This window comes from Girardinichthys multiradiatus, chromosome 18 (genome assembly GCF_021462225.1).
Source record: "Girardinichthys multiradiatus isolate DD_20200921_A chromosome 18, DD_fGirMul_XY1, whole genome shotgun sequence".
Classification (NCBI taxonomy): Eukaryota; Metazoa; Chordata; class Actinopteri; order Cyprinodontiformes; family Goodeidae; genus Girardinichthys; species Girardinichthys multiradiatus.
The window spans coordinates 36,534,258-36,558,061 of NC_061810.1; the positions used below are offsets into that span (position 1 = coordinate 36,534,258).

At 38.3% G+C, this 23,804-nt stretch overlaps 1 protein-coding gene and 1 long non-coding RNA gene across 3 annotated transcripts in view; one reads left to right on the forward strand and one right to left on the reverse strand.

Annotated features, from left to right (window-relative positions):
* The window catches only part of lrfn1 (leucine rich repeat and fibronectin type III domain containing 1), a 221,830-nt gene that overhangs the window by 59,486 nt on the left and 138,540 nt on the right, over window positions 1-23,804 (forward strand). The gene's annotated exons all lie outside the window — the stretch shown is intronic.
* On the reverse strand, window positions 1,528-12,985 carry LOC124884540. Its single transcript, XR_007042462.1, has 2 exons — window positions 12,848-12,985; window positions 1,528-1,779 (listed from the first exon to the last, which is right to left on the reverse strand). It is a non-coding gene; the product is annotated as an uncharacterized LOC124884540 (long non-coding RNA).

Sequence of the window (23,804 nt, forward strand, 5' to 3'; positions counted from 1 at the left end):
CAGAAATCACATAATTAGTAAATAGTTACGCATTAGTGAATTACCTAAATCTCTGTATGAATACAAATGTTCTGAGCAAAGTGTGGACAGACGCGTGTTGAGAGGAGCTACCCTTGGTTATTTTCCTTTGCTGGTCTCTTGTGTACAATGGCAGATACAATCAAAAGAGTGGCTTGGCTTTATTTGCTGAATAAGGCAGGAGAACATTGTTGTCTGGCGCCTCTGCGCCATGTCTAGATTCATCATATAATCCAGGGGTGTTCAGAGTTTGATGCCTTTCACCATTTGCTCCAGGAGCTGCGCGCAGACGAGGATTGCTTTCAGCTCTATTTTTGTCTTTCCCGGGCCCAGTTTGACGACTTGTTGAACATACCAGGACACCAACTACAAGCGTTTTGTGGGATTTCCCAGGTTCTTCCTGGTCCTTCCATCCCATGATGAAATACATCATTTTGTCACAAAGCTGAGCTTCTCTGATTGGTTGACGCGCTGTGCCGACGCCCCGACACACGCGTGTTTGCATGAAAACCAGATGCCCCTGACTCTCAAATCGCGTTCGGTGTGAATGCACCATAACATGTCCCATTTAAGTTCACTGTAAACCATGTAGGTAACACAGCTTATATATCATAAAAAATAGCTCTGGCCTGATACTAACTTTACAGGCAGAAAACTGCTGAAAAATGCTGGAAACTAACACTGCACATCACACCACACAATGTTATATGGTGGCAGTATCGTGTTTTTCTTTAGCAGGGGCAGGGAAGATGGTCAGAGATGTTGGAATTATGAAAGGAGCGAAATACAGGGCAATCCTGGAAAAAAAATGTGTTAGCAGTTGCAAAACACTTGAAATTAGTGCAGATATTTGCCTGTCCACGGGTGAATGCCTCAAAAACCCCAAGCCACAGTGGAAAGGTTTAGATTAAAGGATAGTCATGTGTAAGAAAGACCCACTCAATGTTCAGACTAAAATCCAATTTAAAATTTGTCAGGACTCAAAAAACATTGTTCAGAGATGCACTCCATGCAGTCTGACGGATCTGGAGATATAAGATAGATGGGGAGACATCGTAGCAATCTATCTCCAAAATTCCAAATAACATACATTTAAGATTATAGTTACATTGTTACATGACTAAATATAAAACGGTAGTAGGGGTAGGAATCCTTTAGCAAGGCTTCTTAAACACTAACTTGTGAGATATATTTTTAAAGCAACGCTTTGGTTTTCCGTGTCTAAAATCGCACATTGTCACAGATACTGCTCATCTCACCATAATAGTTCACACTCATAAGCTCATAACTGCACACCCACTGATGGCAATGTGAGCACAAGGACAATGCACAGCAAGAAATAATTCATTAACCATTACTAAATTGACCCCTTTTTTTCAACCTTAGTTAGCAGTGATGTTACCCAGAGTCAAGCTACAAGTCCTGGCACAAATTATGACATGTTAGTTTGCCTCATTGACAGAGAAAGACAGTGTTTTAGACGGAGGATAACAAAACATAAAAAGCACCTAATGGGAAAATTTTTATTTTTAAAGTGTTGCAAGTTTGAAAGTGCTCCAAGCTTTTAATTAATGACAAAGAGGAGGAGGATGGGAGCAGCACAGAACAAAAGAAAGAGTACAATCAACATAAATATCCTGCAATGGGCTCTGAAGGGAATGCAGCAGCAGGCGCTGGACTGTCAGCTAAAGGCCTGATTAATGACAGCTCCATAGTCCGGAGGTGGTGTTTATTCGCAGTCATACAGCTCTTCACTTGGCCCTGGACATCACAAAAGTAGATTACTCCTCTGCAGATTCACTCATTATAAATCAAACTGCTGACATTACTTCCAGGAATTATCCTTCCTCTGTCTGCACCTCAGCCAAACATTTTATGAAATAAATATATTAAACCATCTACAAGACAAATAGAATTAGGTTTTTACATTAATAGTTGGAAGAGGGATGATCCTTTTCATTCCAATAAAAGAATTATTCTGTTCTGCTTTCAACGTAAAGCATAATAGGTGCGAATGAACGACAACCCAGGTAACCAGGGTCATTTTTTATTACAGCAACACAAGTTTCCAGGTTATTTTTATACATGTAAATTAGGTACTATATACAGTTGTCTGACATTAAATCTGACTAAATGTTTAGATTTATGATTACAAAATTATTTCTATTTGCCAAATACCAAAATAATACAACTTTTTAAATAGAATTTATTGTAACTTTCTTCTAATTTAGAAGTGTACATAGTCTAACATTATTATACTCGCCTTTTAACTCCCAGACGTCAACACATTACACGTTTTATTATCTTCCCGTTCGTTTTAGAAGAGATTTAGAAGTTTTATTCTTTTTTTAAAGCTCTTAATGGCCTTGCCCCCCTTATTTATCTGAGTTATTGAGTTTTTCTATTTGCACCAGGTCCTTGAAGTTGGACAGTCAACATTTGCACACTGTTCCGAAGTACTTACACTACCAGTCAAAACTTTTAGACACACCTTCTCATTTAATGGTTTTCTTCATGTTTATGACAATTTACATAGTATGTAAATTCTCACTGAAGGCATCAAAACATGTATGGGATTATGTAGCAAACGAAAAATTGTAATAGAACATTAAATATGTTTTATATTTTAGATTCCTTAAAGTAGTCGCCCTTTGTTGTGGTGACTGAAGTATTAACCTTTGGCCATCTCAATAAACCTCTGGAAAGTTCTTTCAAGGATCTTTGGAAAACCATTTCAGGTGACCACCTCATGAAGCCAATGGAGAGAGCAAAGAAGTAATCAGAGCAAAGGGTGGCTATTTTAAGAAACTAAAATATAAACATGTTTAGTTATTTCATACCTTTTGTTTACCACATAATTCCATGTGTGTTAATTAACAGTTTTGTTGCATTCTCAGCAGAATCTACAATGTAAATAGTCATGAAAATAAAGAGACCCATTAAGTGAGAAAGTGTATCTAAAACTTTTTACCGTTAGTGTACATTGGGGTGACCCATCATTTTCAGTGGCCGATTGATTGACTGATTGATTGATTGACTGGTTGATTGATTGATTGATATGCATTAAACAATTTGGAAAAAGCCCAAACCATTATGCAAAGGCTTTATAAGCTTCTGATTGGATAATTAATTTGAGCTAAATGGAGGAACCCCTGTCCATGTATTTTAAGGCAATGCCTCAAACCCACTCTTTCCTTGTATGAGAACTTGTAAAAATCAAAAGAAGGCAGGATAGATATTCAAGAAGAGAATCGTAAACCCCCAAGAGTCTGGTTTATCTTAGGATTCGATTTCAAGATTGCTCAAGGTGCCACATTCATCTGTTCAAACAATTTTATCCAACCATAAGGACACATGTCTAGCCAGCATGCTGTTTAGGAAGGACATGGAATCTAGGTCCCAGAGATGAACGTGTTTTAGTACAAATGAGAGTATCGATCCCAGTACAAAAGCAAAAGACTTTGTGAAGATGCTGCTTGAAGCAGGTAAGAGAGTGTCTTAATTCACAGTGAAACAAATCCTGTACTAATATAGGTTAAAATTGGTAAAAATAAATAAATTAAGTGTTTGGACATAATGACGGTCCATTGAATCTAGTTGTAACCCTGCACAATGATAAAATTGAAGACTAGTTAGTTCCAAACTGGACACAGGCCAAATGAACCAGCCTGTTCATAGCTCCAGGACCACAATAATCCCAGTAGCAGCAAGCACATGAAGAAATGTTCAAATGTTCACCGTATTCTTGCCTAAGAAATGAGCCCCCAGCCATGCCGGCTAATGTAAAGTAATTCAATTCAATTCAGTTCATTTATATAGCGCCAATTCACAACACATGTTGTCTCAAGGCACTTCACAAAGGTCATGTACATACATTCCAATTAATCCTAACCATTGAACAGTGCAGTCAGATTCAGTTATTTATTCAAATTGGATAAAAAGTTTTGCTATCTAAGGAAACCCAGCAGATTGCATTGAGACAGTGGCTTGCAGCATTCACTCCTTCTGGATGAGCATGTAGAGACAGTGGACAGTCACTGGCGTTGACTTTGCAGCAATTCCTCATACTGAGCATGCATGTAGCGACAGTGGAGAGGAAAAACTCCCTTTTAACAGGAAGAAACCTCCAGCAGAACCAGGCTTAGTGTGGGCGGCCATCTGCCACGACCGACTGGGGATATGAGAGAACAGAGCAGAGACACAAAGAGAACAAAGAAGCACTGATCCAGGAGTACTTTCTATGGGAAGGAAAAGTAAATGTTAATGGATGTAGCTCCTTTAGTCGTTTCATCTAGAAAGAAAGAACAGATATACTCTCTTTTGTCAAAGGTTAGAGTCTGAAATAAAGCACATAGAGTTAGTCACAGTAGCAGCTCAATCAGTAGCTATGTCTAGGAGAGAGAAAGGGTTAAACACTGAAAGACAGGGCCGGGCCATGTGGATCATCGGTAGAGGGTGAGCATTAAGTAAAGGTTTATTTACAGCTACCTTAAAAGCTTGTGGTACATATCCATTTACTAAGGATAGATTAATCATATCTAAAATGGGGCTGGGAATCAGAGGGAACACTTCCTTAAATAATTTGGTCGGGATTGGGTCTAACATACAAATGGTAAATGGACTGAACTTATATAGCGCTTTTCCAGTCATACAGCCCACTCACAGCACTTTACACTAGAGCCACATTCACCCAATTGCACTCACTAACGCTCACACATTCATACACCGATACGCAGATCGGTAGGCAACTTGAGTGCCTTGCCCAGGGGCACATTGACATATGGCAGAAGGAAGCTGGAATTGAACCCACAACCTTCTGATTGCAAGACAACTACTCTTCCTACTGAGCCACAGTCGCCTCATACAAGTTGAAGGTTTAGATGAAGCCAATATTTTTCCAGATTAAGTAGGAATCCTCTAGTTGTGTGGAGCGCCATTTCTCTCTTTTCTAACATTGTGCTTTAAAGTACGCAGCTCTGAATAAAACCAGGGAACCAGCCTCCTATGAATAATTACCTTCAAGGGGGCTGCATTGTCTAATGCACCACACAATGATGAAGTAACACTATCAACAAGAATCAATTTGTGAAGGGGCAGAAACAGAATTATTGCCCTCTACTGTGTTTTTTTTGTGATAATGAAGAAATTAAAAGTGGAACAGATTCTTTAAAGGTTATCACAGCATTTTCTGATAATGATCTACTATAATGTAATTTTCTTTCAGGTGTGGAGTACTCGGTTAAATTAAACTCAAAGGTTATTAAAACATGGTCAGACAGGACAGGGTTATGAGAAAATATTGTTATGTCTTTACACTCAATGCCATATGTCAGCACAAGGTCCAGAGAATGAAGACAAAGGTGGGTCGGTTTGTTAATGTTTTGAGCAAAGCCAATTGAGTCTAAGATAGCATTAAACGCTATATTTAGGCTATCATTTTCAGCGTCAACATGAATGTTAAAATCCCCCACTATAATAACTTTATCTGTATTTAACACTAAATCAGTTAAAAGGTCTGAAAACTGATCTAAAAATTGAGACCAAGAGCCTGGTGGATGGTACAAAACAACAAACAGAAGTGGTTTTAGTGCTTTGCAATTTGGATGAGGAAAACTAAGGATTAAATATTCAAAAGAGTTGTAGCTATTGATTGGTCTGGGACTAATCAATAAATCGGACTGAAAGATGGTTGCTACTCCTCCTCGCCCAGTGTTTTGAGGAATGTGAAAATTTAAATAATCAGTAGGAGTTGACTCATTTATAGTAACATAATCCTCTTGCTGCAGCCAGGTTTCTGTTAGTCAAAATAAATCAATCTGATTGTCACAAATCAGGTCACTAACCAGCGAAGTCTTTGAAGAGAGAGATCTTGTGTTCAGTAACCAACATTTAATTGTTTAATTTTTCTTTTCAGTCTGTGTTGTGTTTATTTTCACGATTTCCTCCTTTACATTATTTTTTAATCTATTCAATTTTGGCCGTGGGCGAGACACTGTCTTAATAGGGTAATGGGTGGGTAGCAGTACAGAAGCTGCAGAGAGGAGTGTTAAACTACGACCCTGCTTCCTGGTTTGAAGCCTGGGTTGTCAGAGTTTTCGAGAACTAATAAATTCGGCTAGATTCCCAGAAAGAAGAGCTGCTCCATCCAAAGTGGGATGGATGCCGTCTCTCCGGATCAGACCAGGTTTTCCCCAAAATGTTCACCAATTATCAATGTAACCCACATCGTTTTCTGGACACTACCTAGACAGCCAGCGGTTGAATGACAGCATGCGGCTAAACATGTCATCACTCGTCAGATCGGGGAGGGGACCAGAGAAAATCTGACATTGTTTTGGCAAATTTACACACCGAAGCAACACTAACATTGGTGACCTCCAATTGACGTAACCGGGTGTCATTACCACCAGCATGAATGACAATCTTACTGTATTTACGCTTATCCTTAGCCAGCAGTTTCAGGTAGGATTTGATGTCGCCCATTCTGGACCCTGACAGACATTTGACTATGGTTGCTGGAGTCTCTAGTGCCACGTTTCTGACTATGGAGCTGCCAATTACCAGACTTGGCTTCTCAGCGGGTGTGTCACTGAGCGGGGAAAATCTGTTAGAAACGCAGACGGATTGGGGGTGACCTGTGGGCTGGGATCTAGGACTATGCTTTCTACGTACCGTCACCCAGCCGACCAGCTGCGCAGGCTCTGTTGAAGGACTGCTACGGGGAGCTACCCTCGGTGGCTCCGCACTGTCTAAGGGGCCTCGGCTATCTGCTGGTTTTTCAACAGCGCAGAGCCGGGCCTCTAATTCCGACATCCTCGCCTCCAAAGCTTCAAAAATGCTACATTTATTACACATACCATTATCACTAAAGGAGGCAGAGGAGTAACTGAACATCTGACACAGAGAGCAGGAGAGAGGAGGAAATTCAGAGAGAGAAACAGCAGAACGGGTAGCCATGGTGGAGTTAAAGCTAACGCTAAGCTAGCGACCCCTTACCACTACTAGAAAAACTGTGTAAGACACGGAGAGTTCCCAAACGTTAAATGCAGCAACAAAAAGTATGTCTTTTAACGCGCTTATGTATTATAACAAGTGAGAGATATCACAGTAGAGAGAAATCAGATCAAACGAGAGAGCCTTCACACACCAAACAATTCACCAAGTGCAACAGTGAAAACAGGAAGCGACGAATACGCCTTGCCACGCCTTCACAGCATCCAACTACAGAATGAGCAGTATTGGCGAAGACAATGTATGGAATCAATGTCATCATGGATATGAGCTACTCATATAGAGGTTAGATATAGTTATATAGAGGTCTTTTTGAGTTTCCATCTTAGATTCCATCTTTAAAATTATTGTGGATTGCACTAATTTAGAAGGATGGCAAAGTTTTTGAGAATTGGAAGTATATAAACTAAAGCCATTTATACCCCTCTCCTTGCAGGAGGTTTGTATTCTTACTGGAGTTTTATTGTATCAACTGCAAGAACCTTTGTGCCTATGCCTATACACACATCTAGTAAAACGTTTATCCTGATATGCTGTAAAGGTTGCCATGTCTTACTGCTTTTTACAACTTATTAATGATTACATCTTAATAAATAACAAATTAGAAATTGTTTTTAAATCTTGTTTAACAATCATTTCACTTCATCAAATCATTTGTAATGTATTTATAAACCCTCTGTAGATAATTTATAAAGGTAATCTTATTTTTATGTCAATTTTTATTTTATGTCAATGTTCGGAAACCAGTAGCGAGCTGTCACAAAAAAAGATAATTCAACTAAACATTAGCATAAAAATTCTGGTTGTTTTATTTACAATAAATTTTATATTCTTGTGTCCTTTCAGCCTTCAATTTGTGGCAATGTGCTAATATGGGTGTTATCTAATTAAATATGCACTGATTTGCACATTTCTTTTGGCAATAAGCTAAAAACACAACCTCTTTCACTTTGGACCTTTTCTTGTCATTGAAGGGCAAAACATTAAAGCAACATTGCTCAAAATCTCAAAACAATATATATATATGTGTGTGTGTGTGTGTGTGTTTGTATATATTGCAATGTTGCTGTGCAATATTATCTTGAAAGATTTAAGATTTTAAAAAGAAAGCCCATAAGCCACCAGATCATTGGGCATGAGGCACAAAAGCCGAGCTGCTTGGATTCAGGGTGATGGGATTAGAATCACACTCACAAAACTACGGACACAAACAACAGATAGTAGGAAAGACAAACAAACCTTGTTTTGACAGCCAATTGCAAGAAGCAGCATATTTGTAATCTCTGGGCTGGAAAGTGTTGATATTAAATTGTCACATTAATGCCAAAATTGTAACACTAAATAACAATTTTCAAAGCTATACATTGGTATAGCATCTGCACCACAATGATTTATTTTTCATTTGTGCAGCTGTCTGTGTTGACACTCACATCTGTTAACTTATTTAAAAAGGCGGTCTCAAATTTGGCTGTCACACACCTGAAGAAATCTAAATCGATAGTAAATTATAAATGTGTTCTTGAACTTAGATCTCTTGTTATTTTCAAACACTGTTACTGTCAAAGGTTAATAACCATTGTTTTCATTTTCCACACATTGTCCTGTGAGTGTAGAAAGTAATTATGGACAATATTTGTTACAAAACTGTTGTTCAAAAGAGAGAGTATGAAGAATGTCCAGACATAGAGGTTTCGCTTATAATAATCTTAAAGTTATCCTACAAGAAAATGCATACATTTTTTTGTTCTCTACAGCTGGTCTTGTGAGATTAAATAATAATGCACAAATTCAGATTTTACTAAGAGTGCTGAACTAAATGCACCAAAGAACAGCGTTTGTCCACAATGGTATATTACATGTGTCAGTAAAGCTTCAGCTCATCACTTCATCTGTCCATGCCTATTTTTTTTTTTTTTTTTTTTTATAATCAAAACTTCAATTTTTGTTTTATTGCTAGCAACTAAAACATCCTAATATAACACTTGAGATCCCGTGACTCTTTGCTTATATTTGAATCCATGCTGCCTTCTAAGAAGTGTCTCATTGTGTCGCTCGACATTATCAGAGCTCATTGGCATTATTTCTGAAATGGCCCCACTACAAAGACTCCCCGTAGTTTTTTAACAAATCTATTGTTAAATGCCTGAATGTTTGGCTGGTGCCACTGAGAGCTTTATGAATGGGTGTTCGCTTGTATTGCAGCAGATGGAGAAAGCAGAGAACAGGAAACATGGCCAAGGATATTATTAATTGTGTGATATGATTTTCTGCATTGAGAATCTATTGATTATTGGATATTCAAACAAGCTGAGAACCATTTGGTAGTTACTGAATCACAGAAGCTAATTACATTTACACCTTTTTGTAAAATCTATTTTGATTTTGTATGATTTGCTACACCTACATATCAATAAATCAGAAATTCATAAAAACGTAATTAATTTCATTAATTTAATTATTGAATATTATAATTTACTTTACTCATAATAGAACTAATAGCTTTAATACCAGCTTTTACCTCTACATTGTTGGGTCTGGTGTCTATCGTCCTCCTTTTGACAATTTCCCACAGATTTTCTAAAAGATTTAGTTTACTCACGAACTAAGTGCAGTGATACCATGGACATTACATTGTAAATTGGTATTTTTGGTAGTGTGGGCAGTGGCAGCGTGGGCAGGTGCTGACCCTACAAGGACGAGAGGGTAAAGACAATGGATAGATGGATAAATAATTTGAGAGTAAGGCACAACACATTCTGTGATTAAAATGATTAAATTGTGGCTTGCGATCTGACATAGCCTTCCAGTTAGGCCCATCAACACACGTAGTGTTTGATCTCTTCAAAGTTCTAAATATATTAAGTAAATTCAAGAATTTGAATTCTCTATGATTACAACAGAAAACAACTAATTAAGAATGGGAACACACATATTTATATATAAAATGTGAAAAATATTCAACTGACCAGATTTTAAATCAGGTTTAAGCACCCACAGAAAAAAAATAAATGCTCAATGATTGATTGTGTCCACAAGATGTTTTTGAGATCAAACAGAAGCAAAATTATTAAATCAGTTTTAAATTATTTTCAGGAGAATAATCAGAAAAAAAAATTTTAATCTGATATTATGTTTAAAATAACAACATTGGCTGACTTTCATCATAGGCCTAATTTGAAATGGGTCATCAAATCAAATTCTGCTTAAGGCTCCAAACAATCTTAGGGCAGCTCTGGATTGTCTGCTGGAAAACTCTCAAGTCAAACAGTCTTCCCCATGATTGTGTAACCACAGGGAAGACTAATTTAACTTTTCTTTTTTTATTTATTTATATAAAATCCATTTATGAGTCGTAAGCAATCAAATTTTTTGAGAAACTGAAATATGTTTTCAGTAGCTGAAAGCCATGAGCATCAAAGTTCACAGACATTTGAAACATATTGCTCTCTGTATAATTAATCTATACAAAATGAGTTTCACTCTTTAAGTTAATTTATTTTTCAAATATATTGTAATCTATTGAGATGTACAAGTACAATCAGTTTTAGAAGTATAAAAGTACCTTTTAAAGTTACTGTTTTTGTAGAAAATGTATCTTCTAGCCTTATCTGCAAGACTGACAGAAGCTCAGAAACCAGATCAAAAGTCAAGGCAGTAAATGTATTTTTCATGCAATTCATTCCGCTGCCGCCTGCCCTGTCTTTGACATGCTCCACTCAGATGCACTGACAGCTATCTTTGGTCTTCTTAACTCATCAAACTTTTAGTGTGTTTGTTGTTGTGAGCCAGAAAGATTCAAACCAGTAAATGGTTGCATTTACTCTTTTCAAACTATACTCTCAGATCTCTGATTTACTTTCATTTATTTTTTAATCTACCATATCCATGTTTCATATAAAATCTCCTTTTTTCCATTGTTTATTTTAGTTACTTAATGGGCAGTATATTAAATCAAGATGCACTGCAGTTATTTCTTGTGTTTGACTCCGGATAGATTGCTGTGCCTTCAGTTAGCTGGCAAATTTGTTTTGATTATGTTAGATACAAAGTGGAATGAAACAGTTAAGCTCCAAACTCGTTCTCCTGCCAAATCTTTCCAGAAGATCCAGTTTTAAATTTCTCCCTTTTACCTGGCACTCAAATCTGCCTTTGTGTTCTGACACAAATACATTTTGTTCCAAGTTCAATGTTTCTCATGAGCAGCAGGCCTATGTAATATTAAGTGGGAATTGTCCTCATGTCAGCGCTTTGAAGTTGGCAACATTTGATGAAGCCAACCAGATGTGAGGAACATCATTCATGTAATAAATAGCTTGAAAAGAGCCAGACACTAAGACATCAAAGACTAGATTTTTTGTCATTGTTTTCCATGGTAAGATGCAATATAATTATGCCTCATACAAAAGAGGGAACTGGCGAGTGTACCAACAATTGAGGGATCGTACTTCTCGCCCTCCCTAGAAAGCTTTACTCAGGAGGAACTGTATGTGTTCAAGCCTGGACCAGACCCTCAAGTTTTTGGCTCTCTGGATCTTGTATACCTGAAGCAAATGTTGTGTCTGCTTTCTTGGCACAAGGTCGGGCTTGTTCCCAGTGCAAGCATGGCTCTGCCAGGGCTGTTCCTTGTTACTTTTACTGTGGGAGGTTCATGAGCAGAAGGCGTAATCAGAAAGAGGAGGGTGTCTGGTTTGAAAACCCTCAGGGTCTCATCTTTGCAGATAGTCTGGTTCTTTCACCATCCCTGGGCAAGAACCTTCAGCTTTTACTGGAGCAGTCCACAGCTGAGTGTAAACAGTCAGGATAAGCTGCCCCCCTTAGTCTGAGGCCATGGTTCTTGACCAGAAAAAGGTGGACTGTTCCATTCCTCTAAGGTGGGTGGGGGTTAGTCTCGCCTCATGTGGACAAGTACTTTGGTATCTTGTTCACAATTCGCAGGATGGACCATAGTGAGCAATGCAGATTGGTTACCCTGCACATACGTTGATGCACACCACCTGGTGCCTTTAAGTTACATTGGATACATAGTGGTGGAGTCCACAGAGATAGAGAAGATTACTGGTCTTCAGAAGCATTTTGAGAACAGGTTTGAAATAGATAGCTGGAATTTGTGCTTTGACATGTCAGTGCATCAGCTGCTGGCCAGGCCCAACTAGAGTGTGTTATTTCATATAAAAAGATAGTGGCATGCTTTTTGAAATTCCTTCACCCAGAGAGAGCTCACAGTAGAGCCGCTGCTATTCTACAATGAAAGTAATCAACTGAGGAGGTTTGGGCATTTGGTCTGGAGAACTCCCACACCCTTCCATTTTAAGATTTTTTATATCCAACTGAGAGGAGATCCTGGGCAAGAACGAAATTTGATATCTAAGCCAGAAACACCATGGGATCCCCAGAATGAACTAAAGAGTGTTGCAAGGCACAATGATCTCTGGGGTTTTTTCCATGACCTGATATCTATGTGTCCCAAACTTAGATATGTGGATGGATGGATGGATGGATGGATGGATGGATGGATGGATGGATGGATTATCCACAAATGTCTCATATTTACATGTGTTTGTTGACATTTGAACAGTAAGAAAAGTTTCAGAACTTGTTTCTAACCTCTATTCATGCCAGATGTGTTAGGCATACATGCAATAAAAACATCAGCAGTCATTTATTTGTGCACCTGCTGAAACCAATAAAGCTTTCATCTGTTCCTGACATTGCACAGCAGAAAGATGCTAACTTAAAAAGTCATAACTTTGTATTAACAGACAACCAATGGCAGTTACATCTTTGACGCTCAGCTCTGTGAGTATTCTTCTCGCTTCACCTCTTTCAGATGAACAGGTATGGGATTCCTGAGATGCAGGCTCCTCGAGATGAGGGTCTTGGTTTGACGAGGATGGGACATGTTGCCCCACTTTCTGTTTATCCCCCCATGGGAACGGTCCTCACTCTTCCCTCCTTGCCTGGCTGAAAACAGAGAGCCGTGCACACTGAAACAACCGCACTAAATACAGCCCTGCAGTTACCATAGAAACCAGCCCTGGTGCATCCCTGACTAGTCCCACTGTATCTCATTTTGCAATTGACCCAGAAAAACACTAGGAGGTTGATGTTTAGTTTCTTCGCAGTCAAAATTTTAAAAGCAGAGGTGATATAACAGGTAGAAACAAAGAGCTTGCCAGCAGGATGATGGATAACTGCGAACCAAATGCCTTCTAATGCAGACCAAAGGGAGATTTGATGCAGGGGTGTGAAAAGGATAGAGACGTATACACGTGAGAGCAAGTGATGAAGCCAAAGACGCTTCAGGGAGAGTGGATTTACACTGACAACAAAATCGAATACCGCTGCAAGGCAGGCAATAGCTAAACTGAACCGGACAGCACATGATCACACTTGAAATAAATCAACTTCAGCTCCTACTGGCACCTTTCGGAAGATAAAGGACAAAGTGACACAGATTTTATTTTTAAAGAAATGGTGTGGCAATGCTGTTTTTAAAGTTACATAAGTCAACCTGCTGCATTGCATCAAATAAGGTTCCTTTCAAAACAGAGCAAGCCATAATTTTTTTTTTTTATCTACACAGTTAACATTAAATACAATAACACCCACCAAAATAACTCATCCCTGAAGAGATAACAACTCTGCAACAGAAATATCAGATTTTCATGACACACTTTTCTTTATATGTTCCTGTGTTAGGACCCTATAATATCCAGGCATCTCACAAAGTTACCCCATTTATACTGTGCTCTCTGTTCCACTGGGACATTATTATAGTGTTCAAATAGGTCATGTGACACCATTATACTGCAGCCGAGCTGGAATCTACTAAACGCCATAAAGCATCTAAATCATCACCACTCCTTTAAAAAGTATATATTCAAGTTATTGTAGTTCATTTATTTATTTTTTTGTTGGTAGTAATTGTTAATATTTGGGATATATTCGAGAACAATCAACAGATATGAATAAATACAGTGCTGTGAATAAGCATATCACTCTTTAAATTTCTGATGATTTTGCTTTTTTGTGACACTTAGACAAATTTTTCAAATCGTCAAATAAGTTTTAATATTAGACAACTAGAACCTGAGGAAAACAGAAATTTCAGTTTCCAAATAATAATTACATAATTAAGCTTATCCCTAATGACTGGTTGTGCCACTCTTTACAGCAACAACTTCCCTACAAAACCCAGCAATCATTTGCATGAACGACCTGTTTGAGATCCAGCCACAGTATTTCAATGACTATTAAGTCCAGACTTTGACTAGGTAACTCCAAAACCTTAATTTATTTATTTACTCTTTTTTTTCTAAGATTCTAAGATTAAGTGGTGGACTGTAGCTGGTGTGTTTTGGTTCATTGTCCTGCTCATCACCCAAGTGTGATTGAGTTTAGGGTCATGAATCCATGGCCAGTCTCCTTCAAGAATTTCACGTGGAGAGCAGAATTCATGGTTCCATAAATTATGGCAAGTCGTCCAGATCCTGTCATAGTGAAGGAGCCTCTTATGGTAACACTATAACCATCATATTTGTTGGCCATCTTCTTTTTCTTTAAAGCTGTCATAGTTTACACAAGCTATAAGGACAGACACGCTTTCCAAAAAGTTCCACTTTTGTCTTGTCTGTCTACAAAATATTATCATAAGAGTCTTTGGTCTTTGTTTTATTTTTGCTCAGCAGTATTTCTCATCTTGGAACTCTCCTGTGGATGCCATTTTTGCCCTGACTCTGTTCTATTGTTGAATCAGGAACACTGACCACAATTAAGGTAGATGAGGCCTGCAGCGTTTTTAATGTTCTGTTTTTTTTTGTGACCTTATGGATGACTAATGCATGAGATCTGTACTCTTGGAGGAATTTTTGTAGGCCATCCACTCCTGGGAAAGTTCACCACTGTTCCATGTTTTCTGACACTGCCTTTCACTGTGGTCCATTGGTGTCTCAAAGCCTAAGAAATGGCTGAATAGCACTGTCTAGATTGTTAGACATCAACGACTTTGTTTCTCATCTGTTTTTGAATTTCTATAGATGGTTCATGATCTGTAGCTTTTTCAAATCGGTTTGCCTAGTTCATCTTGTCAGACAGGAGCTATTTAAAACATAAAAAAATGTTTGACTATGTGAGACATACTGTATGTGTGACAGAAAAAAACTTAAAATCTATAAGAAGGGAAATACTTTTTAACCTCACTGTGTAGGTTTAACAAGAACAAGAACTTCACTATAAACAATCTTTTTCTTTTCACTGCACAGGAGAAACCAAAGATCAGAAGTAAACTCCATCCTGCATCTGTGCTATATGCCACATAAACAAGCACAGACTCCTACTTCCACCACATCAGCAACTCAGAGCTCATCTGTAAATACTTTTTACTTCAGTACAATTGCTGCTGGTACAATACAGCTTTGCATTCATGGCTGGACGTTATTCTGCATGCACAGAAAAAAGTATAGCAGGGAGGGTTTAGTATAAAAATGGAACTTATAGAGTAAGAAAAAATAAAAAACCCATATCAGTAAGGAGGCACAAAAAGACACATGGAGAACTTCTGTATACATTTTCCATGATAAATGTTTAGGATATTAAATAATAACAAGCTAGTATTACTGAGAAAAAATAACTATATGTTGTATTAAAGTGAACTGGTAACACCTTTGTTTTATACACACACTGAGTGTGTCGGGGGAGGACTGTGGGTCGGACCAAATCGCAGACAAGAGCTCGGTAGCCGCATCATAGTACTTCCTTGTTTATTCAAAAATAATCCAAAACGTAACAAAAACACTGCAGGGATGAATCATAAGTACAGTCCAAAACTTACATGAACTCTGCAGGTCACTTAAGGCAAAAACGTAGCAAAAACGTAGCATAGTCTCCAAACTAAGCATAGACAAAGCATAGACATGGTAGGGAACGGGGTAGTAACAGAACGAACCAGCAAGGAACTAAGCAAACAGAACTACTAATATACACAGAGCACAAAGAGGGGAACAAAAGGCAGGTAATCAAAGAAACAGGGAACAGGTGTGACATGGACGCAGGGAGACAGAGGGAGCAGGTGAACCTAATAAGACTAAGACATGAGGAAAGGGACTGATTAACAAAACAGTGAAACAGACCTAAACGAAAACTACAGACCAAGATAAAACAGAATCAAGAATAAACACGAACTAAAGGAAACTGAGAACTGGAGGTAGCACAACAACCTAAGATCTAAGGACTAGCAAAAGAAACCATAAAGTCCAAAAATGTCACTCCATGACAGAGTGTGTGATATTAGAAGTTCATGTCTTTTTAAAGTTTCTACATCTTCAGTGCTTCTTTGAGAATGTTTTGCCCTTACCAGAACTTGGGGATTTGTATGACACAATGCCAAAGATTATGTTAATTTTCCCTTTCTTCATTTATAAGATCCAACCATACAGAGAGGCAAGACATTCTACATTTTTGTTTAAAGGCTCGGCAAGATTAAACAGTATAATAACGGACAGTTCAGCCAGAGGCCAGGTTCCAGTATCAAGATATAAACATTTTTTAAAAAATGACAGTTTTAAAACTGAAGAGATTGTATGTGACTGAGTCTCCATGGTTAAAAGTCCTTATAATTAGATGGCAAAGAAACTGCCAGAGTAACTACATTTTTTAGTCCATTTGAAAGCTAGAGTTCCCAGCAATGCCTCTTCCCCCACATCTTGCTGTGCACTACCGGTCAGCTGGCTGAGAGAATTTTAGAATATTCCCATGTTTAAAAGTAAGACAAATTTGGCCATTGCAAACAATTCTGGTTGTGAAAAACACAGACAATCCTAGACTTCAAATTAAAAGTGGACTCCCCCAACACTTTAATGGAAGTAAAGGTACAGTTAGTCTGTTATGCATTAGACTGTGGGCTTGCAACTCGGGTTAATAACCTGACCAATTATACACACTTTAATCTACAGAGAGCAGAATTGCAGTGTTGAAACTACAACTAAATTTGTCAGGTGTTTAGTCTGCAATTTATGATGAAGTCTGTTTCAAACTCAAAATTACAATAAATGCTAATATAAAATACATGTGTTTATGGTATTATAGAATTTGATTTAATATTTTGTCTAAATAACATGATATCCTAAAACCCTTGCATTCCTATTCTAGGTTGTAATACAGTGTGAAACTTTCATTGCCCCATCTTATAAATGATGCTATTTTAATTCACTGAATAACAGGTAATTTCTTGAGAATGCAGCCTCAAAGGGCCGACAGTGTCCTGTGTCCTATTTGCTTCTGTCCTAAGTCTAGATAAATGCAGCTGGTCTTGTCAGGAGGGGTATCCATCCTAAAACGTTTGCCACATCTACTGTGCAAGTATGATCTCCATGCTGGATTAGTCGAGGCCCGGGTTATAAACGTTCATCATTGGAGCTGGTGACCCCAAAGGTAGCGGTGGATATTGGGCTACTGTTGGTCAGTAAAGACAAAGCAGAAGAAAAGGAGGAAGACATGTCCATAGGCAGAAATAGAAGAGGCAAGGCAAGAGTCTAGGACTGAGAGTAAGAACTTTGAATGTTGGGACTATGGCAGCAAGGCTAGTGTTGGCTGGCATGATGCAGAGGAGGAACGTGGACATACTGTGTGTTCAGGAAACTAGACGGTAATATAGCAAGGCTAGAAGCTTAGGAGCAGGGTTCAAGCTGTTCTACCAAGGTGTGGATGACAAAATAAATGGTGTAGAAGATCTCTTAAAGAAGGAGTTTGTCAGGAATGTTTTGGAGGTGAAAAGAGTCTCAGATACGGTGATGAGTCTTAAGCTAAAAATTCAAGGTTTGATGTTCAATGTTTTTAGTGTTTATGCCCCACAGTTAGAATATGAGATAGAGGAGGAGAAATTCTGGAGTATGTTAGATTAAATGATTCAGAACATCCACAGATGTGAGAGTGGTGATTGCTTCATATTTCAATAGACATGTTGGAGCAGGGAACAGAGGTGATGAGGACATAATGGGTAGGAAGAAATTCAGGCACTGTAAGGTATTTGTATGGCTGAGAGTGTTGCCAGACAGCACAGGGTTGTGGTGTGTGGAGTGACTCTGATGGTGGGAAAGATGAAGAGGATAAAGGCAGAGCAGAAGACAAAGTGGTGGGAGCTGAAAAAGGAAGGAGTTGAGACAGGCTCTATGTGGCCAGGGGGTGCTTCCAGTTTACTGGACAATTGCAGCTAATGCTATCAGGGAGACAGGTGGGAGAGTACTTGGTATGTTATCCAGAAGGAAAGTTGATAAGGAGACTTGGTGGGGGAATAAGAAAGTACAGGAGTGGGTACAGAGAAAACATTCAGATAAGAAGTAGGATACTGTTAGGACTGAAAAGAGTCGCCAGGAGTTCAGGGAGATGCAGCGTAAAGGCAGAGGTAGCTAGGAGCAAACAAAGGGCATATAGCAACTTGTGTGATAGGTTTGACAATAAGGAGGCAGAGAATAATCTTTACATGTTTACAAGATGCTTGAGGAATGGTGATGTTAATTTTCAAGAACAAGAGAGATGTGCAGAGTTGTGGCAACTAGAGGGAAATAAAGTTGATGAGTCATACAATGAAGTTATGGGAAAGAGTAGTTGAGCCAGACTAAGGTCAGATGTGACCATCTGTGAGCAAAAGTGTTGTTTCATACCAAGAAAAAGTACTATAAATGCAATATTTGCCTCGAAGATGTTGATAGAGAAGTACAGGGAAGGTCAGAGGGATCTGCATTGTTTTTGAACATCTAGAGAATGCATATGACAAGGTGATCAGAGAGGAGATGTGGTATGGTAATGGGAAGTCTTTAGTAACATGTATATGTAAGTATGGTAAAAATGGAACAGGACATGTATGAGAGCTGTAAGACAGTGGTGAGGTGTGCTGTAAGTGTGAGAGAGGAGTTCAATGTGGAAGCAGGCCTGCATCAAGTATCGGCTTTGAGCCTCTTCTTGTTTGCTGTTGTGATGGACAGGTTGACAGATAAGGTTAGACAGGAATCTCCATCGACTATGATGTTTGCAAATGGCATTGTGGTCTTGATGAGAACAAGGAGCAGGTGGAGAAAAAATGTAGAGAGATGGAGGTTTGCCCTGGAAAGGAGGGAAATGAAATTTAGCTGGGGCAAGAGAATGAAAGGAATGGTGTGCAAGACGGTGTTGAGATGAGCAATGCTGTATGGTAAAGAGACAGTGGCAATGAGGAAGAGACAGGTGGCGCAGCTGGAGGTTGAACAGATGGATATGATGAAGTTCTCTTTAGGAGTTATGAGGATGAATGGGATCAGGAATGAGTACACCAGAGTGACAGCTCATGTTAGATGTGTTAGAAATAAAACCAGAAAGCATATGAGATAGTTTGGACATGTACAGAGGAAGGATAGTGAGTATTTTGGTAGAAGGATACTGAGGCTGGAACTGGCAGACATGAGGCCAAGAGGAAGACCAAAGAGAAGAATTATGGATAGAGTAAAAGAGGACGTGAAGATAGTTGATGTGAGAAAAAAAAAAAGCAGAAGATAGAAGACTCATGGTGGTGACTCCTAAAAGGAAAAACCAGCAAAAAGAAGAACAACGGGTAATTTCTTAAGAGATACTGTTTTCTCTTCTTTAGGTAGCACACCACACAGAGGACCTGTAAAATATTCTCTGTGTGGCCAATAAGAATAGCAGTGCTCTTTCTTTGGCTTTTTTGTTCAAGAGTCATCATTGAGGAAGAGAAGAGTTCTCATTCACCCACATGTTCACAAACACTAAAGGGATTTAAACCCCTGATGCTCTAACCTTTAGCTGCCCATAATCCTATTATCTATTTTCTGCAAAGATGAAGATGACTGGCATCATGCACATTGCAGGATCCCTGACTAGCTGTTGAACTTTTAGATAGGCTATTCCGTTGTTGTTGTAATTGCTGTGCAAACATTTAGCAGCTTTTAAAATCCGCCAAAACAAGCTTATAATTTAACAAGTGAACTCACAAATTAGGCTAATTTTCTCTCAGTAGTTTCCTTGTATTGAACAGCAACGCATCACAATGTTGCACACTTGGTTTGCCTTAACAGTAGATTGAATGGTGCTGCCATCGGTTTTCCCCTGCAGGATGGGGCTGTGCCTTTTCTCTGCACTTACGACCTGACAGGATCACATTACACTGCAGGAAATCTTCAGCTAAGTGTGAGTACTATAGCCTGAGACAATCATTGTCTTTCTAAGCAGCACTGTTAAGAGGGAAAGCACAGAAGTCCCAGAAATGTCAGGACTAAAAGGACTAACAACATGGAAGGAGTGTAGAGGAGAAAATAAGATTAAAAAACTACCTGAAAAAGAAAATTTGAGTACAAGCACCATGTGGAATGGTATAAAGATAACAAAGCCACAATGAAAATGGGTTGTCAAGCAGAAGCGGAACTGAAAATTATCAAAATAGCGTCATACTGAAAAAGCAAAATGAACAAAACACCTGAATGTCTATAGAAATACTTTGAAGTTTCATATTATTTCATAGTAACTTATATGGGGATATAATATACAATAAATTTAGACCTGATCAGGCCTGCCGACAGGGGGCACTAAGGGGTCTGTTTTTGGCCCAGGATGGGGGGAGGGTGCCCAATTTGCAGTGTGAAAGCCAAAACAACGTCTTAACAGCCTTAACAGCATTTCCAACTCCATCATAAAGCCAGATCTCTCTCTCTCTTTCTATCTCTGTCTATACACTTTCTCACCTAATGGGTCTCTTTATTTTCATGACTATTTACATTCAATTCAAACATTTTAGATTCTCACCAAAAGCAACAAAACTGAATAAACACACATGGAATTATATAGTAAAAAAAACGCCTGAAATAATAAAAAATAGTGACCCTTTGCTTTGATTACTGCTTTGCACCCTTAGCATTCTCGCGATGAGCTTCATGAGGTGGTCACCTGAAATGGTTTTCCAAATTTGAAAGAACTTCCAAGAGGTGCAATGAGAGACAGCCAAATTCTAATATTTCAGTCATTGCAGTAAAGGGTGACTACTTTAATAAATGTAAAATAAAAAACATATTTAAAGTTCTTTTGCAATTTTTCGTTTGTTACAGAATTCCATATGTTTTCATTCAGAGTTTTGATGCCATTATTGAGCATCTACATACAACGAAAATAGTCATAAACATAAACCCAGTAAATGAGAAAGTGTTTCTAAAACCTTTGACCGTTGGTGTATATATACATACATATATATGTATACAATCATATTCAATAAATCTAAATATGCATTCTGATTATGAACCTTGAAAATAACCTATTACAACCTACATACTTTACATTAAGTCCACATTTCTGAATTAAAATGTTTTCATTAACAAGCAGAAAGCCATCTCAATTAACAGAAACAAAGGCTTGAAAACATCTGTGTGCCATGTGCAATTAACTGTATTTTTATTTTTAGTTAAGATGGCTGTTAACGTTCTAGGCAAAAATTACACATAGAGTTTTTGAATTGTTTCTCCAAAATAAATGGAAAACTTCGTAATTCACCGTCTAAAAATAACAGCCAGCTTTAACCCCAAACTCTAACAATGATGTTAGTGATGCCGAACAGCCTTATTCTTTCAGTTTTAGTCATTTCAAATCCCAATTACTTAAAATCTCTATCAATAATTATAAAGAAAAAGACAATAGGAGCATATAAAGGTGGATATGTCTGTATGGAAAGCCATGAGACATGTTTAATGCTAACTGTATGAGACTGGCACTGACAAAATGAATAAAGCAGAGTTCCATTTAACATAAATACATTGATAAATCTTGTTAAAGTGGCAGCCAGTAAGATGTAAAAAATTCCTTCGGGGCTCCTGGACAACCTTTCAACTAGAAGGACCTGGTTTTTACAGCACACGCAGGTCTATTGCACGTAGAAAATATAAGAGCAAGGAACACAGAAAAAAGATAAATTGCATTTTCAACCACATTATCTGCCACAGTAGCAGGGCGATAGAAAAAAAAAGACCCATCAATGTGTCCTCCTTTTGCATTAAGTAAGCATAAAAAATGTTAAATCCCAAATTTTCAAACAGTTGAGTGAGGTTGGAAATAAATAGAAATGCAATTTTTATCTTTTCCTCAACATAATTGTGGGACATCTGACTCCTATTAGTATTAAATGTTTAACCAGTATTCAAGATCACACTTAGAGACCTTTTGTCCCTTGCTTTTTGAATATCATATGAGTTAGAAGTGTTCATGACTACTTCTCAATAGATTATTATCCACTTAATGTCTTTACTGCATAGTAAAACCTAAGCTATTCAATGAAAAAGACTAAGAAAGTGAATAGGATACAAAAAAGAAATATTGGTTCCTGTGATTTTCAGTGGATGTCGCAGTATATAGATTAATTCCAATTCAGGGTAATTGACTCAATACTAAATATTTTCTAACCTAGTTTTTCTTTTTATAGATGAAGTGATCAGATTTTCCCTAGTCAAATTTTAGTTTTCTTTGAGGTCTGACCTTAAAGAACTTGAGACTTTTTTTTTTCTCTGAGGACTCTAAAACATATAGGAGAAAGAAATGTGCTGCAGGTTCTTTGTAGAAAGTTCTTTGTAGAAGTAGACACTGAAGGAATTACAAAATGATTTCTATTAATGCATCAAACTATATATCCTGTAACATTATCTGATAAACTGACAATTGAGGAAGATTTGAGTTTAGATGCAATCAAAGAATAGAGGAAAAAATGTGGATTTTGTACCAGCATGACCAGCCGATCAAAAGTCAAGGGAAAACTGGCCAATTCGGATCTCTGACTGATTTATGCATCTCCATTCATTTTTAACTATGTTAACACATTCGTTTTTATTGCAAAAAGTATATACATGAACCAACTTGGCAAGGGTTTTATGTCCTTATTGCCAAGTCATTGTTATCACCATCCATCCATTTTCTATCCCCGTTTCTTCTGTACAGGGTCACAGGGGAGCCGGTGCCTATCTCCAGCAGTCTATGGGCGAGAGGCGGGGAACACCTGGACAGGTCGCACTGTCTTTATATTAAACAGTTCAATAATTTAGTTATTTGGTGTTAGTATTAAACTTACTAGCAGTTCTGAAAGCTAGCCTCCTGCTGTACTGAGGTAAAGTCCAAACCAGTAGTGTGTGAGTGTGTGTGTTCCTGTCTTGGCGTCACAGTGAGAACCATTTTTCTGATTTCACCATCAAATTGAGGACCGTTTGTACCAAAGTGAGGACATTTTGCTGGTCCTCATGACCTATTTTGCTAACGGTTAGGTTTAGGACTATGGTGTGAATTGACTTTAGGTTAAGGTTAGGGTTAGGTAAGCACTGGTAATGGTTAGGTTTAGGGTTATTGTCAGGGTTAGGGCATAGAAAGGGTTGAAAATGACTGAAAATCAATGGAAGTCAACACATGGTCCTCACTACATATAGCAAAACAAGTGTGTGTGTGTGTGTGTGTGTGTGTGTGGACACTGAACCCAGGTGCAGGTAGTTTCTCTGCAACACAATTTTAGTGGTGGTGTATGCACACATTTGAGCCTGTATGCATAATTCGGACCCTGTGTAGATTAGAGCAGAGGTCTCCAACCTTGGTTCTGAGGGCCCACTTTCCCGCATGTTATAGGTATTTCCCTGTTGTCACACACATGACTTAATGAATGCGTGATTAATCTGATCATTGTGCATCTGCAGCACTTGATGGCATGTGTTGGAGATAATGCCATCACTTGAATCATTTGTGCAACAGCTGGGACACGTCTAAAACGTGCA